Source organism: Pseudopipra pipra, chromosome 3 (assembly GCF_036250125.1).
Source record: "Pseudopipra pipra isolate bDixPip1 chromosome 3, bDixPip1.hap1, whole genome shotgun sequence".
Taxonomy (NCBI): Eukaryota; Metazoa; Chordata; class Aves; order Passeriformes; family Pipridae; genus Pseudopipra; species Pseudopipra pipra.
The window spans coordinates 38,798,644-38,817,462 of NC_087551.1; the positions used below are offsets into that span (position 1 = coordinate 38,798,644).

An 18,819-nucleotide genomic window follows, 5' to 3' on the forward strand; every position below is an offset into this window, starting at 1 on the left:
TTTTCACAAAAGCTTAAGCTAGTGAGCCAAGAACTAAGAGATTTCCATCTGTCTACAAATTTCACAATATTTTGAGATAATGGGGCACGGGGCAACTTAAAAATACTGGAAATCTGATCTGTAGTTTTTGGGCACCCAAATATTTTATAAGTCATATGCCCACTGGAATGGAAAAAAATCTGCTAATATGTTTTTAACAGACTGCAGAATAAAAAAAAAAGCACAAATTCTATTTACTAATGCAGAAACTTTGATCCCTGAAATGCTTCCAAAACTATGGAATGGAATGGAGTATGCTTATGTGTCATTTGGCTGTAGCAGTTAGTGCAGTAGTGCATCTGTTATTCCCTCACCTAAATATTATTCCCTTGCCTTCACTACTCTGAAACTATTTTGTTTGAAATTATAATGATCAGTGTAAAACCATCAGATGCTTAGCGACGTCAAACACTTTCATGACCTGAATTGCTCTGTTTCATGTGAAAACAACAAAGGCAGGTGTTAAAAACTACTTTAGACAGTGACGAGAAAAATTTGGCATCCCTGCCTTTGTGGGAAGCAGAGTAGAGGGGTCTGCTTGAGGAATCAGCCTCTTGGCAGATATATGGAGACTGCTGGAAGGCCTCGAGAAACTTTCAATGTCATTAAAAAGATGGCATCTCTTTTTTTAAGATTCAATGGGAGTACTCAGTGTCAGAGGTGTCACTGGTAACAGCCAAAGTAATCCAGCCCATTTGCAGAGAGGGAAATGAGAGCACATAGAAGTCAGATAACTTGCTGTTGAGTATGAATTTTGCTAGCACTATCATTCAGGAAAGAGCCATGACCTTCTAGCAGAGATAGATTTCCCTTTCTGATGCAAGGCTGTGAAACCGTGCAGAACAGGAATCTTCCCTGGTGTCTCTCCATCAGGCAACCATTGCTGCCTGAGGGTAATGCTCTGCTCCCCCAGGGCAGACTCCTTTCCACTTAGCTGCTGCTTGGCTTTGCTTTCCACCCTGGTTTGGAGAACTGCAGAGAAAGAATAGGATGACTTAGCTTCTGCGATAGCATTAGGAAAGCACATCTGATAAATTGTTTGAATAACAGCTGGGTAGGTAAGAGGACATTTACTCCATCCACTTTATTCTTAAAGTCAGTAGCCTCACAAAAGGTTTATCTTTTTATGAGTGTGAATCAGCTTCAACAAGTGTGCTATGATTTTCATGATGTGGAAACAAAAGGGTAATAAAAGCTCATAATCACAGAACTTGTATGAAGTGGGCAGCAAAATACCAGAGGGATTAAGGTTTCGTTTCAATATCATGGGAGAGTTATGAATAACAGATTAACTCTCCTCTCCTCACCTGGCCTCGCCTCCCCTCCCCTCTCCTCCCCTTCCCTTTCCTCCCCTCTGCGCCAAATATATGGTAACTTAAAGTATTCTAGGGAACATACACCAGATGTGAGGCTTCTGCTTCTGGGCAAACCCAAATTGTAATGGACTAATTTATAATAAGCAGAGTTTTAGTCTAGTCAGTGAAACAGTATATATAATATTACAGTATAAAATGCAACATGTGTATGTCAAAAACTCAGTTCAAAGAGAGAAAATTTTAAGAAAGGTAAAGGGTAATTTTTTTCTTTAAATATAGGTAGTTTACAAGAGCCCAAGACTCTGTGCACATATATGTATTTACACAGACAGTTTGATTAATTCTTAGTCACAAAAGGACCTCATTTAATTTAAGGCATTAATTTTGCTGGCTTATACATCAGTGGCACATACACTGGGGTCTAAAGAATATTACATGTCATTTCAATGTTAACGCAATGTGTAATCTCAAGTACTTCATTTTTTTCCATCTCTTGTATACTACCTATAAACTGAGGAAAAATATGAGATTTATAAAGTATTTTTAAAACTGGAGATGACTAGAGCTCTTCAGCTTTATTTCTGCTTCTCTTACAAGTTGAGAATTGTAGTGAATTTTTGTAAGAAACTGTAGCTGGTTTGGAAGAAAGTGCAGATTTTGTTTCCATAGCACCCTTTTCTGAATGTCTTTCTTTTTGTTTTTAAATTACTCCTTCTTGGTGAAGCAGGCTCCTTTTCTTACACTATTGCTATGAATAAGAATCTTCTATTGTCTATGCGTCTCACCAAAGGAAATACAGAGATTTATGAATATTTTTTAAAGTCAAAAGTTCTTCATGAATTTAGATCTCAACAGCAAAATCTTTACATGAGAATGAAATAAGCCCAGCATCTAGCTTTCTACTAGTTTTAGCTCTGAACTGCCTCAGTGCAGTGTCAAGCAAGCCCCAGCAGCGGTGAAAGGCAGAGCAGGACCCATTTCACAAGCTTGCCTTGTCATGAAACCATGGTCACAGGCTCAGCTACTGGAGGTGTTTCCATGGGTCCTTATGGACCGCTTTGCTGTGGATATCCCTGTCTCCCTGACAAGTGCACGCACACAACTTTTCTGATCAGTCTTGCCAGTGTTCACCTGCCACTTCTCAACTTGCCAAATGTACATTTAGGCACCGCAAAAATGAATTAACATAAATAAATTTAGAGTCAGAGCAATTTTGCTTCATGTGCATTGTTTGAAGTGTGTTTCTTCTCTTTAAGACCTGAAAAAGTCTTGTGTGCCTTTAGCTGTATTAGTTGCTCTAATAAAGCATATTACTTCCAGGCTTATTTTTGAGTTAAAACATTTAAATCTCTTTAGAGCAGAGAATTTTAGTAGGCATCTGAAACTAACAAGTGTCTGCCAGCCCTGTACTGTACAAAGTCTAATAAAACTTAACACTTTACTACAGTTTAATAGGTCTGAATGCTCCTGCTCTTGCTTGAACCTGGATGCCTTGTGAGGAATATCCTTTCTGCAGCTCACACTTATATTTTGCAACTGAGCAGCTGTTGTTATCTCAATACAAACACTAACACTCCCTTTAAACTGTTTTTAAGATGTATTAAGGATTTGCTGATGTTGTTGTCAAGATTATATTTACCTGTGTGCAACCATATGAAATGCAACCACACAACTGCAGAGTCAAACTCACAGAAAACCAAGATATGCTGGAAGTGTCCAACAGTGTTGTCATTATGGCCATATTTTATTTTCTGTCCAAACGAGTGCCTCAAAGTATTGGTTTTCCAGTAAAAGGTCTATCATACACTACACGACATTTAATGCTGTTGAATTTTTTCTTTGGATCTATAATATTTTTAAAGTTCTTCCCTTTTCAGTCTATTTCCTACTCATCCTGTTTTCTTTGTCTTGAGTTACCAGTAAAATATTGAAAAATAAGTAACTATGAATATTCATTTAAAGATAAATTTATTCCAATCCTTCTCATTAATCTATTGTGTTTGTTTCTTGTGGTCCCATAGCTGAATTTTATATGCACAATGTTTATGTAAAGAGAATTTTGAAGTCACTTGAATGAGCATACATTGACCATACACCTTGAATTTGAAAGCAAAATTGTCAGGAGCAGTTGACTACTCATCCAAAGCGGGAACAGAAACAAAGTCCTGGGCCTGTAAGGACAACCAGCACAGAGAGGCAGTCACACAGTCACATTACAAAACAGTGAGGAATGAAGGTGGGATTAACAGAATCATAGAATAGAATGCGTCGGGTTGGAAAAGACCTCCGAGATCATCAAGTCCAACCCTTGATCATCCAACACTGTCGTGATTACTAGACCATGGTGCTAAGTGCCACATCCAGTCTCATCTTAGAAACCTTCAAGGATGGTGAGTCCACCACCTGCCTGCCTGGACAGCCCATTCCAATGTCTGATTACTCTCTTTGTAAAAAATTTCTTCCTAATATCCAACATAAACCTCCCCTGGTAGAGCTTAAGACCATGCCCTCTTTTCCTACTGCTGGTTGCCTGGGAGAAGAGACCAACCCCCACCTGGCTACAACCTCCTTTCAGGGAGTTGTAGAGAGTGGTGAGGTCTCCCCTGAGCCCCCTCTTCTCCAGGCTGAACAACCCCAGCTCCCTCAGCCTCTCCTCACAGGACTTGTGCTTGAGTCCCTTCACCAGCCTTGTTGCTCTTCTCTGGACCCGCTCCAGCATCTCAATGTCCTTCCTGAACTGAGGGGCCCAGAACTGGACACAGCACTCCAGGTGTGGCCTCACCAGTGCTGAGTACAGGGGAAGAATCACTTCCCTGGACCTGTTGGCCACACTGTTCCTGATACAGGTCAGGATGCCATTGGCCTTCTTGGCCACCTGGGCACACTGCTGGCTCATTTTCAGCTTCCTGTCAATCCAAACCCCCAGGTCCCTTTCTGCCTGGCTGCTCTCCAGCCACTCTGTCCCCAGCCTGTAGCGCTGCATGGGGTTGTTGTGGCCAAAGTGGAGGACTCGGCGCTTGGCCTTGTTGAACCTCATCCCATTGGAATCAGACCATGTCTCCAGCTTGTCCAGGTGCCTCTGAAGAGCCCTTCTTCCTTCCAGCAGATCAACACTCCCCCCCACCTTGATGTCATTTGCCAATTTGTGAATGGTACACTCAATCCCTCATCCAGATCATCAATAAAGATATTTAACAGGACTGGGTCCAGCACTGATCCCTGGGGGACACCACTAGTGACCAGACACCAACTGGATGTAGCGCCATCCACCACCACTCTCTGGGTCTGGCCCTCCAGTCAGTTCCTAATCCAGCACAGAGTGCCCCTGCCCAAGCCATGGGCTGTCAGCTTTTTCAGGAGTATGCTGTGGGAGACGGTGTCAAAGGTTTTGCTGAGGTCAGATAGACCACATCCACAGCCTTCTCCTCATCCATCAGGTGGGTCACCTGATCATAAAAGGAGATCAGGTTGGTCAGACAGGACCTGTCCCTCCTAAACCCCATGCTGGCTGGGTCTGATCCCTTGTCCATCCTGTAGGTGTTGTGTGATTGCACTTGAGATGATCTGCTCCATAAACTTACCAGGCACCGAGGTCAGGCTGACAGGCCTGTAGTTTCCTGGGTCCTCCTTGTAGCCCTTTTTGCGGATCAGAGTGACATTTGCCAACTTCCAACCATCTGAGACCTCCCCAATGAGCCAGGACTGTTGGTAGATGATGGAGAGTGGCTTGGCGAGCTCTTTCACCAGCTCCCTCATCACCCAAGGATGGATCCCTTCTGGTCCCATAGATTTGTGAAGATCCAAGTGGCTCAGCAGGTTGCTAACTGTTTCCTCCTCTATACAGGGGGGTTATTCGGCTTCCTGTCTCTGTCTACCAGCTCTGGAGGTCAGTTGTCCTGAGGACAACCTGTCTCGCTGTTGAAAACGGAGGCAAAGAAGGTGTTAAGTACCTCAACCTTTTCTTCATCTTTGGTGACTACATTCACTCCCAGAGAAAAAGAAGAAGGTACTCCTGGTGCTGGAGCTGAGGCCCCTGCAGCCCGTGATGAAGAGCATGGTAGAGCAGGCCGTCCCCCTGCAGCCTATGAAGGAGCACAGGAGTGCAGAGACCCACCTGTAGCCTGTGGAGAAGCCCACGTGAGAGTAGGTGGATATCCAAAGGAGGCTGTGACCCCCTGGAAGACCCATGCTGGAGCAGGGTCCTGCTGGGGAGCTGCAGCCCATGGAGAGAGGAGCCTACACTGGAACAAGTTTTTCCCAGGTAGGGCTTGTGGCCCCTGTGGGGGACCCAAACTGTCAGAGTTCATTCATGAAGGACTGCACCCCATGGAGAAGTGATGGATGGGACAGTAGTTTCATGAAGAACTGTTGTCCGTGGGATGGACTCATGCCAGAGAGGTTCGTGAAGGACTGTCTCCCATGGGAGGGATCCCATGGGAAGCAAGTGAAGGACTCCTCTCGCTGAGTGGCAGCAAAAACAATAACTGACTATAACCCCTATTCCATGTCTCCCTGCACTGCTGAGGGAGAGGAGGTAGAACTTGGAAGGAAGGAGGGGTAGAGGAAAGGTGTTTTTAAGATTATTTTATTTCTCACTCTTTTACTCTGATCCTGTTAGTAATAAATTTAATTAATATACCCACTTTGAGTCTGTTTTGCCCATGATGGTGATCAGTAAGTGACCTCTCCCAGCTCTTATGTCAACCCATGAATTCTTTGCTCTTTTTTTTTCTCTCCTCTGTCCAGTTGCAGAGGGGAGGGAGAGAGTGGCTTTAGTGCATACCTGTTATCCAGCCAGGGTCAACCCACTACAGAGGAGTAGACACTGATCTCTTCTCTGTGGTGACCAGTAACAGGACCCGAGGAAATGGCCTGAAGTTGTGTCAGGAGAGGTTTAGGTTGGATATTAGGTTCTTCACCTAGAGGATGGTTGGGCACTGGAATAGGCTCCCCAGGGAAGTGGTCTCAACACCAAACCTGACAGAGTTGAAGACAATACTCTCAGGCACATGCTGTTATTCTTGGGATGGTCCTGTCCTTATGAGTCCCTTCTAATTCAGTATATTCTGTGATTCTGGGATTCTGTCTAAGCCAGGCTACAGACTAGGCTCAGAGAAAAAAACTATCTGGTCTTTTGTAAAAGTTGAACAAAACTGTTGGACCAGAACAGTCCCAAAGAGACTGCATGGACTGGTAGTTGGGATGCTTTCCTCACACTGTTGTGGATCCCATCCAAGGCAGCATTGGAACTCAGGTATCGAACACTACGGTCTGAATTTCACTCAGGAAACTATTTTAGTACTGATGACCTTTACAGGATTTGGCTATTAATGACCTAGGTTTCTCTTTATATAAAGCTTTAATAAAAAAAGTATGTAGAAAAATCAGTATATCTTTCTTCTTTTCCTCATTTGGATAAACTATACTGCTGTAACTGAATATATTGCAATACACACTACTTCATTAGGAAGGCAATTACATTCTTTAAAGGCAGAAAATGCCCTGCTATTGTGATATGCAATGGATTCACTGAAATTATTGTCCATGGTAGAAAAGGGAAAGAAAAGAAACTCAAGCATCTCACAGAGGGACATTAATTCAAGCTGGTAAGTCTTTTGTTCTGATTTAATAAGTTAATACAATGATAAGCCTGAATGGGAGAAAGGTGTAGACCAGAACTTCTTAAACCATTTAAATCTTATTAGAAGTAATTTTTTTTCAAAGATGTGAAAATTTTCTGTCACTTACCATTTGTGTCATGAGAATAAAAAATCAATTTAAAAAAAAAAAAGGAAAAGGAAGGAATTAAAAAGGCTGAGGGAAAGGAACAATTTCCCATTCAGAAGAATAATATATTATTACTCTAAGGTCCATTTCTAAGCCCCAATTAAAACCTATCAAGCATATAACATGTGTGAATACTCTGAATTACTAAATGGTGGATTTTTCACTTGCCATTATTAGATAAGACAATTTTCAGACAATATAATGGGCATTAAATTATTTAGCGTCAGTTTTACACAGGAATAATAATATTGTATTGCTGAAACCAGTGTTAAATACCTCATAAACATTAAGCAACATTTTTCCTGACTTAGTATTAGTTATTCCTTTTATACCAGTACTTAATTTAATTGCCATTACTTTTAGCAAGAATATATGGACTAACAGAAAGCAACATATTCTGTTTCAATGCCTCTTGTGGCTGCAGGGAAGAAGTGAATGAAGGGATGTTGAAGTACTATATGGACATTTTCATTTCTGTGTCCATTCTGTCTGCATAAATATTTTGCTGGTAAAAATAGGGGAAGCTTTCTTGTCTGGACAGGCTTAAACATCTGCCTACCATGTTCTTTTCATGTTCCTTGTCCTTCTGCTTAGAAATTAAATCAATAAAAATAAAACCTTCTTTCTTTCTTTGGTGACACCAGGTCTATATGAGACAGCAGCACAGTAGCATTGCAAAATGATAAACCATTGAAGTACACAACTCCATTAATTTTCCTTTTGAAAGTATATAGTCACAAGATATTTATAGGATGGGGAAATTGAAGCATATGAATCATGTGTACCTTGATACAGAGATTATTCACCCCGGCAGCAAACATGCTTACACTACAGGATGCATGTGGTCTCTATCCTTTGGAGAATTCTCAAATTTGTCCCTTTCCTGCAGGCAGTCAGCAGCTTCCTTTTCCCAGACCACTGTGGAGGTTTAGAATGGTTCTTCTTTTGACAGGAGAGAGAACGGGAAAAAGGAAGTTAAAAGTAGTACTCTGCTGGGAATACTCAGCTTATTGAAAAGAGAGATGAGTGATAACTTCCTTCTCATCCACTCTGTGAAGGTTTTGTTTCTTTATCTGAAAGCTCTGCTTGGGAAACATGCTTGGCAAAGCTTCTGATTCATTTCTGCTGTCAAAGTCTGAACAGTTCTGGAAGGTGCTCCTGATCAGACCAAAGTAGCATAGCTGGGATAAAGACAGGCAGTGTAATTCAAGATTATGTGACAATTCTCAAGGTCTCTTTTTTTTTTCTTTTTTTCCTAGAGAAGACTCTGGAGATCAAACAGTAGATCATGGATCATCCCATGGGATGTCCCCGAGAGAAATGAACAAAGCTGCATTCAATGGGTCCTATGGGAACAAACAGATGCATTCTAACTGCAGATAGAGTTACACAGTTTATGAGAGATGAAGGGTGAAAAAGCGCAGCAGCTGAAAATGACAGACTGCAAGCTAGTTATTCAGTTAGAGTAGAAAAAGCTAGTTATTCAGTTAGAGTAGAAATATTTCTTTTGACTTCGAGAGAAGTGTAGTGGTTCAGTCAGAAAGCTGGAAGACAGGAGGTATGGGTAGCTCAAGAGTGTCAGAGGCAGAATTTGGAGATCAGAGCGGAGATCAGATTAGTGCATGGTAGTCATGATCTAAAACTTCAGCTGTGGACTACCCATAGTTGGTATAAAGGTATTCATGAGTAAAATAGAAGCAGGTTTTTACACAGGAAAGGAGAAGGCTAAAATTTTGTTCACCTGTAAGTGGTGGGAAAAAGTCATTTTGATATATATTGTTTTGTGGGAAACAAGAATAGCAGAGAATGGCATTCTTTAAAAGTAATGTAATCCTGTCTTTCTGTTATTCTGTTACACACAGAGATGGAGGACTGGTTACATGTCCTAGAACACCTGTTGCTGACTGTTTGCAAATCTTTACAGGACCTCAGATAAGCAAGTGATCAATGAAGAACAGAGTCTGGAAGGATGAAAGGAAGTCCTAGGGCTTCAGCAGGATTAAAAAAATGTTTAGAATATCAACTGCATCTTTAATTAACAACTCTTAAAATATTAATTATTAATGTTTGCATTTATGGGTGTGACTTCTCAAGGAACTATATCTCATACAGCATGTCTGGCTGTCATTCCTCTGTGAGCAGTGTCTCTATAATACAGCAAAATAAATATATGCAAGAAGTGAGGGTTTTGCCATAATTTAGGCTTTTCTTTCACCAGAGGAGGCATACAAGCCCTTGGTAGCAATAGTATACAGGCTACAAGCCAAACTGATTTGAATTCTGTAGTAGATATGATACCTGTTAGTCAAAATCAAGGCTTTAATCTGAATACTTTTTCCTCTCTCACCCTCTTTCATACCGTTTCTTTTGAAAGCATATTTTTAAAACTGTCTTAAAATTAATTGAAAAAAGTCTATCTCCAAGTGATTGAAATGACAGTTTGCCCAGAGGGGAAGAACCATTAAAATGATCTGAAGTCAACGAAGTTTAATGGAAATTAATACAATGAAACAAATGTAATATGACATCTGATATTTCTAAAATAAATGATTCACATTTATTAAATTAAACTATTGCAGCTCAGAATTATGATTCACAGGCACTCTTTCCTTTATTAGTTTCAAGGAACATGGCTAATGTCAGTAGCATTCACCAGGTTTAAAATATACAGCTTGTGGAACAGAAAAGCCTTCAAGAGATATTATATTTGATGTAAGAGATATGAAAAACATAATCAAAATATTCTTTCATGGCTAAATTTTAATAATTTATGCCACAATATGTCTCTGCAGTTTTATATGGAAATTTTGATGTATCAAAAATTAATTTTTATTGCTGAAAATATCCAGTGCAGTAACTTTGAAGAAAATAGCCTAAAGATTGTAAGAACTAAATCACTTTTTGATTCATCTGCCCATACTTCATGATTTGTTACAAAATGTTTGGAGTTTGAGCAACCCTCCCAGACATTTAGTCACAAAATCCTTGACATGAGAGGGGTCAGGGCATAAAGCAGATGTGAGGCACAGCATTCCAGCTCTATGGTGTGGAGGAGGGCTGTTTGCCCTCATGTTTTGGCAAAACAATAGGTCTACAGAGGTTCTGAGGTCTCACCTTTTCTCCTTCTTCTCTTTCCCACCACATAGAGGCTGTGTTTGAGTGTTCCTGCTTCTCTAATCTTGTGGTAAGGTCCCATAAGAAGCAAATAATACATTTTAAAATGTATATATATGCTGCAGTTCTTCTTGCCAATAAACTAAGTACAAGGGCCTTTTGGACTGCAAAGGTCATTCCCCTGTTATTTTAAATAACTACTTCATTTATTTTTTTTCTCAGTATTGATCAAAATCTGTCTTAAAACCAGATAGTTTTTCCTCTCTTCTCACCTCCTCTGAAATATTTCTACAAAATGCATCACTATCATGGTTTAGAACCTTCTTCAAACTCCCTTTTTTCATTTACCAGATCCAGTTAATACAGAAAACACATTATTTTAGCCCTCCTTAATACTGAGAAAGACACTCAAGAAGGTGATATTTTAAAACATTTTTCACAGGGATTCATACATTCCTTTTAAATGGTAGAGAGAGAAATTTCCAGTTTTAGCTTCTTCATATTGCTAAGATAATTTCTATTATATGAAAAATCTGAATCATTAAAATCTATGTAGCTTTCTATGGTGATTTGCTTATATATGCACTGCTCATATTCATAAAACAGCTGGTTGTCTTGAAACAAGACTTCTTATAGTTGAGAAAAACTCAACGTTTCAAATACCTTGACTCAATCTTCCATGCCTGCCTTTACTCTGATTCTTGTGGAATTAGTTTTGAGAGTTGTTTTCCTCTCTTTACAGGTCTGCTACATTTTTTACAATGAACATCAAGATAGGTTGTCAAGGGAAGCTAAATTCAAAGGCTTTCAGCATTGCATTTCTATCTGTCAGCTCTTTGTTGTTGTTTCCTTTTTATTCTATTATAGTTTGTTTGTTTGTTTGTTTGTTTGCAATTTTTCTAATGAGAAAAGCAGAAAGAAAAGGAAAAAGCCATGATATTTCTATTCACGTATTTTACTAATATGCTTAAGCATGCTAGGTAGAATTATCCACTTCTATTGGACAGAAGAGCAGCACAAGGGTTGTGTTGAAACAGCTAGAGCAATTACTGGTCAGTATTTTGAAGCTGCTACATGAAGAGAATATTTTTCCTGTAATGGTATTTTTAAAACTGCTTTTCATTTGTTTTTCTTTTGTTGTTGTTGTATTTGAAAATTCAGGTGAACTAGTCATCATCGGTAAAACAGGACAAAAAATAACCTTTCAGCAAATGGAACAGAAAACTTGTCTTCTTGTATTGCAAAAATGATCTTTTTAATACCTGTGCTAGAACTTCTCACTTTATCACAAATTTCCACCAAACTGTGGGGACATTCCATGCCTCAGTAAATGGCTTTAAACCACTTGGGGATGATACTAATTTTATTGTAATCTGAGATTTCAAAAAAAAGGGATGTGATCATTGTTGTATGTAATGAGTATAATCATTATTAGAACTACAAGTTTAGTCAAATAATGTTCCTTATTTAAAGGAAGAGTAAACAGTATAACATGCTAATTAGAAAATGTCATTAAACAATTAAAAATTCATCCTTATTTAGCATATCAGTCACAGTAAAGGCTGTCCACGAGCTGAGGTTTCATGAGGTGTTCTAAGGAAGTTCTACAACTCATTTATTTCTGAATCCAATTAAAACTCTGTACTTGTACATCCAAATAATTCTTGGTCACAGTAAAACTTTTTTTGTATTATATAGAGTGGAGAACCGTTGTCCAAAACACAAAGCACACACTAAAATTGACCTAACCAAAAAATCAGCCTGAAGCCATTTTAACACAAGATTTTTTTAGTAATGTGTAAAATTTTCCTTTCTATTTTATTATATCATATTTTACACTACTTTTCAAAATAGAAAACATTTATTTAAATGCAATTTTACAGACTGACATATAACTGCTATAATGCTTTTTCACCCACACAGATGGCAAAGGTGACCCATCCAGACAGTAGCATTAACTGTGTAACATACAGTGCATTAGGATTGTTTCAGATTAATAGGGGGAAGTTCTGGATGGACACAGATATCTTCCTTTTTTGAAAATGGGCAAGGAACCTGTGCAGAAAGGTAGATTTGCAAGTGTCTTGGAGAAGAGCTTAAATTGTAGGTTGCAATATTCCATGTTATGATTCAGTAGCTAGTATTAGTCTTCATACATTTACATTAGTCTTCAGTATTAGTCTTCATACATTTATCTGTCTTGGACTTTGACTTCACAAAGAACTTAAGCACACAGGACACATTTACATGTTTACATGACTAAAAAGTAACATGTTCCTTTTTTCTCAGAGTGATAAAAGGAAATTAAGTGATAAGCATAGTTCCCTATGGATCCATCTCATTCTCACAAACATACCTCTGAAGGTACTTAAGCAGATACAGACAGTATAATGACAATCAAAACATTCTGGATACATTCTGACTGATAACTTTCCAGCAAGCATATGATGGAACTAAATTTATGTCTTGAAAATCCACTGAGAAATACTTTGATCTGTGACAACGGAATAGCAATCGCAGCCAGCAAAATCAGAAAGAATCAAGTCTCATAATCAGAAGTATAATTACCACAGGGCATTATGCGACAGATTTAATTTTGTGACTTGGATGAAACAAATGGTTCAATGACTTTTGAACTTAATGGATGCCTGAGGATATATGGTGATATATAGCTTTTATCAAATATAAATATTTACAAGAGATTTTAAGAACTTTCTTCCAATTTAGAACAAGTCCCATTTGGAGAAAAAAACCCCAAAACTGAGAGAGCATAAAGGCAAGTAAAATTATTTCAAAATAATTTTAGATAATTTTTTTTTTTTAAGATCAGGCTTAACTTATTCAGTTATGTATGTCACAAAGTCTTCCCACTGGGCTTAGAATTTTCCAGAGAATTCAAGCAGTTTGTGGCTTAGAAATACCTACGTAACTTTTGTTATTCTTTTATGTCTCCTATGTAATAATTTTGTGGAACCCTAATAATCACCTGAACCAATCAAATCCTTGGCTTTTCAGCAAGTGTGTCAGAGATTTCATTCAGAAAGAACAAATATAGACTTTTTTTGAAGTAAACATACAGCAAGCCACCCAGAGCTTTTGTGAACATTAGCTTTCAGCCCCTTTGTCTCCCACCCTGCTGCTTTCAGCTGTCCTCATAAGTTAGCCAAACACACAGCAACTCCACACCTTTCTGCTTGTGATGCCTGATCTTCCTGCATGTTTTCTTGCTACCTCACAAGGAAGGTGAGAGTCTCAAGACAGGTTCTTAGAGAGAATCTGTTGGAGAAGGTTAACTGCAGACTGAAAGGAGCAAGATGAGAAGAGATGGAGACTTGGACCTAATGCTTTCACTAACGTTAATGGATATGGCTTTTATTTCTATAGTGCAAAGACTCTGGTATCCACCTTTTCTCTTTTCTCCAAATATGTTCACTAATTTAGACTGTGGAAAGAGACTTAAGATAGGGGTGGTACCCTCCCAGGAGAAGAATGCCACCTCAGACAACACTCAGGCTACTGGCTGGGTATTGTTTCTTTGTTCTTACACAAATGACTCATCTGTTATAAATCCCCTGGGAGAGACACCAGGACAATTCACTCACATGGCCTGAAGATATTGAACTCTGCTGATAGCCATAAAGGGATCCACCTCTGCTTAGAAGGTGTCAAAGACTCTTGAAATGTCCCACAAACAGGTATTAATTATCCAGTGAAGAAGGTGTTCCCACCTACACTGAGCCAAATAAAAGACCACACTGGGACTTCAAGTTGTGAGTCTACTTCCCTCACTCCAGGGGACTACCACCCAAGCCTCTACCACCTCCTCAGAGAATCAGGACTACAACCACCATTGGAGTTGCAGCAACCAGGTCTCATTGCTGGATCTGGCAGGCGTCTTGTGGGTCCTGCCAGTCACAGTCCAGCTCCAACTGCCTGTGCCAGCACTGTAGCCTCACTCCAGCACTGACCTTCCAAACTATTCCTGCCAGGTTTTAATGGGTGTGGGGAGGCTGACCACCATCTCATTTTGGTCCAGTGGGCAGGAGCTTGGGAATTTTTCTGATTAGCTCAATTCAGTTTTATCAGTATTGTTCAGTATTCTTCTTGATAAAGAGTTATTTTTTCACTTACATCCAGGCATGTTTGGTGTCTCTCTCTCTCTCTCTCTCTCTCTCTGTATTGGAGAGAACCAGGGGTATTGAACTGGAGGGAGGAGACTTCCATCCAAAGTCTCTACCCTCTCTGAATTGTCTCAAAACAAGACATACTGTTTTTAAAAGACCACTAAAACCAGGCAATTCTTAAACTCGGCCAGCACTGGCTGAATACACCCTCTGAAGTATTGTTGAGCTAAATAGGAATTAAATTATAGAAATCCCATAATTTAGTGTTCATTACATGAGTTAGTCATGCCATGCTAATTATTTGCCATCATGGAGAACTCAGTCTGCACAGACAACCTGGAAAAGTTACCACTTCATTACACTGGAAAAGTTACCACTTGATTACACAGAAGAGAAATTTTTTCTATGCCCAGTGAGTTGCTTAACTTGTAATATAATGAAGATAAAATTGAAGTGAAAATTGTACTCTAGACTCTTTGCCAGCTCCATTGCCTCTCTCTGGACATACTCCAACATCTCAAGGTTATTCTTGTAGTGAGGGTCCCAAAACTTAACACAGGGTTCCAGGTGTGGCCTCACCAGTGCTGAGTACAGGGGGATGTTCACTGCCCTGGTCCTGCTGGCCACACTATTGTTGATATGCCAGGTGCCTTCTTGGCCACCTGGGCACCCTGCTGGCTCATGGTGAGTTGGCTGTCGACCAACACCCACAGGTCCTCTTCTGCAAGGCAACTTTCCAGTCACTCTGCCCCAAGACTGTAGTGCTGCAGGAGGTTGTTGTGACCCAAGTGCAGGACCCGGTACTTGGCCTCGCTGAACCTCATACAATTGGCCTTAGCCCATCAATTCAACCTTCCCAGATCCCTCTGCAGAGCCTTCCTACCCTCCAGCAGATCAACACGCCCGCTCAGCTTAGTGTTGTCTGCAAAATGATGGGAGAGTGCACTCAATCCCCTTTTCCAGGTCACTGATAAAGATATTAACATAGCAGAAGCCAGTTTCTCCAGAAAAATGCTGTGGGAAACGGTGCCAAAGGTTTTACCAGTTTCTAGACAGACAATATCCACTGCCTTTCCATCACCTACTTATCAGGTCACCATGTCATAGAAGGAGATCAGATTAGTCAAGTAGGACCTGCCTTTCATAAAGGTTGGGCCTGATCTCCCAGTTGTTCTGCGCATGCCACATGATGGCACTGAAGATTATCTGTTCCATGACCTTCCCTGCACTGAGGTCAGACTGACAGGTCTCTAGTTCCCTGCATTCTCCTTCTGACCCTTCTTGTAGACGGATGTAACACTGGCTAACTTTCAGTCTACTGGGACCTTCCCAGTTAGTCTGTTTAACTGCTGTTAAATGATTGAAAGTGACTTGACAAGCTCTTCTGCCAGCTCCCTCCTTGGGGGAGCTGGTGGAACTGCTAGCCAACCCACCCTTTTTTTGCTGTGTTATTAGGAACATAGCCAGTATGGTTTACTAGTTGGGAGCTAATTTACACAGTCATTTTCACTTTAGAAAAAGAAAATTCTGTCACCCTCTTCTCATTTTCTCTATCATGAACCAAAATGCAGCTGTTTTCATAACCCAGGATGTCATAGTCTGAAAAAGAAGTTATGACTACTTCACACACTTAATACCTGTTCTTGTAAAAGCATTCCTCATTACAATGAATGATTCACAAGTCTTTCATTAGAAAATCCCACTTGGCCATTAGACAGTACTAATGTTTTCCTATTGTGCTTAAAAATGAATAATTCATATCCTCCATGAGAATAAACTAGGATGATGAATAACAGAGCAGAGCAAATATAGTTATGTCCTATTTTATATATTTTACCATGTGCTGGTTACACGGGATTTTCTGTCTTCACTTTTATTGCCTGGGGTGAATGTTGTTAATGTGTGTGTGTGTATATATATATATATATATATATGAATAATTATGTGTATAAATATATTAGATGTATGGATCAAAATAATGAACTTCAATGTGTGTTTTTGTGCATTTTACACACAGACGCACATACACATATGCTCGTGACACTTTAAAAAATTAAGGGAAGTAAAAAAACTTGACAATACTTTTGATCATGGATTAACTGCTTGAAAAATCTCAGCTCTTGTATCTATTGTCATTTCCCTGAACTGTGTCATGGCTGTAGGTAGAGTTTTCTTTCCTCTCCCTCTTCCTCTCCCTCTCCCTCTCCTCTCCTCTCCTCGGGAGCTGATTAGTCCAAGAATGGTGGCCTAAGAAGACATTCTTCCAGCAGAAACTTAGTAGTTCAGCCTTTCCCATTGATTTCAGTTATAGTGATCACACAATGTTATTGGAAAAAAAAAAAAGAGGAAAAGTCATTAGAGAAAAAAGCAAAGCTTTCATTTAATTCCTAATTCTCTCCGCCTCATACTACTTCTTGAAAACAAGAGAAGAGGTAAGTCTCCATTTAATTAACATCATTTGTGGCTCACAGGATTGGGAAAAAAGAATTCATCCTGGAGGATGTAATGGGGTATTAGGGTTTGATAAAATTTCTGCTCTGAGACCAGTTTCCTTGTAATGCATCCTTAACTAACACAAATGTTGCCAAACACCCATAAAAAGCCAATTTGAGTTTGTTTAAGCTAATTAAACAGAGCTGCTGCTCCCGACGCTTTCTTTGCAGAGCATGCTGGCACCCATGCCCCTCTGTGCTTCTCCACTAGGCCTAGTTAGGCAACCACCCTCACACACTGGGGCCATGGAAGGGGCAGACGGGATGGAGTCCTGCCAAGCAGAGGCCCAGAGCCATCAGCCCGTCATGATGCCACCATGATGATGGTGGCATCTGCAGTCATGATGCCACCATGCCACCCTCATTGCACCATGGCTGCCCAGCCCCCAACAAGGTGCCCAGCCATGCCTGGCTCTCGCCTGGCCCCAGCATCCAAGATGGCACAGGAGACATTAGGCTCTGCTCAGCAGTCAGAGACCTGTGCTGTGCCCTCAGCACTGCAAAAAGTATAATCCTATTGGAGGGAAGAAAGGATCTGCAGCTGAAGGGAAAAGCATTTTTTTTCTCATCATATCACCCTTATAAAGTACAGACGTGGTTAGAAACTGTGTACTCTTCAGTTAATACAGTCTTCCTCTCTTTCCCCACACTGCTCTTTTTTTTTTTTTTTTTGTTGGTCTGGAAAATTTAAATGTGAAATTGAAAGGAGTTCTGACAAAGTCTGTGGCTGGACAAAATATAGGAAGAAGAATTTTAAAAAGTTTAACAGATGATAAAGAAATCGGATCGGTTTGGTTCAGATCAAACTATACAGGACAGAGTGAGAGCAGCCAAGTAAGGACTACACTTTGTTGTGGCTAAAACAATGTCTCCCAGGCCAAGATGTAAGGACTATTAGCTTCTGCCTTCTGAAATTATAGAGCATTATATGCATGTACATGCCTGTGTGTATAAGTGGAGAAAACTAGGTATTTTGTCTTCCTTTTGTCCTCCCTGGGCCTATCTTCTTCATTTTGAAAAATAATGCTTCAGTGAACAGTACAGTAATCTTACCCTATAACAAATAAGACACATCTAGTAAGAATCATCCATCCACCTGACTTATACATTTATTTACTTCTTACGGTAATGGAGACTATCCCTCTCCAGTACTTTTGCTGAATGTGGTATTTTACCACAGTAATATACAAATTAGAGAAGCGGAAAGTCATTCTTTGTCATCTTTATATCTCTTTCTCCAATTCCCATTTGACAACCCTGTGATTTATAAGATTTAGATTAATGTTTATGGAAGATCTTTTTTTAATGGTAATATCTGATAGCCTAATCAGTTCTCTTTGTGACTCAGACAGTTACATTTTCACTGACTGATGCTCATTCCGTATGAATCTTGTTTGTCATCCACCTCCTTGGGAAAACAGAAAAGATATTGCAGCCAGAACATATTTCTATATTTCACAGTAGTAATTTAGCACAGAGGATACCTAGCTGTCTCTACAGATTCTCATTTAAATGAAGCTATCATTGATGAAAGTGAAGAAATTTCATACCTTCCTAGCAGATAATTGATCGTTGTTTTCTCATAGTCTTGCTTGCAATCAAACCAGATTTTTTCCAGGCTACATTTTAACCGAGAGCTAAAATAAAGCGAGAGACCTCTAGATTTTTATCTTAATTCCACAGTCAGAATGTCTTTAAGGAAAAAGATAGTTCTGTAGAACAAAGGCTAATATCAATCCAGAGGATTCACACTGAGGATATGTCTGTCTGCAGAGGATTCTGCAAAGCACAAATGCAAGAAAAAATATTTCCTTGTCTGCTAAGAAAAAAAAAAAAGGTGATAGGTTATGATTTATACCTTAATTCACTGAAGATTTTTTTATCTGGTCTGTGCTATTATAACAATAAGCCTGCATGTAAACATTTAAAAATAAACCATCATGTAAA

The 18,819-nt window shown here is 39.7% G+C and overlaps 1 long non-coding RNA gene across 1 annotated transcript in view; it reads right to left on the reverse strand.

Annotated features, from left to right (window-relative positions):
* Positions 1 to 898: 898 nt before the first annotated feature.
* LOC135411321 (uncharacterized) overlaps positions 899 to 18,819 on the reverse strand; it is a 107,648-nt gene continuing 89,727 nt past the window's right edge. The window contains exon 4 of the long non-coding RNA XR_010429093.1: positions 899 to 1,011. This is a non-coding gene — a long non-coding RNA (uncharacterized LOC135411321). The remainder of the gene's footprint in view (positions 1,012 to 18,819) is intronic.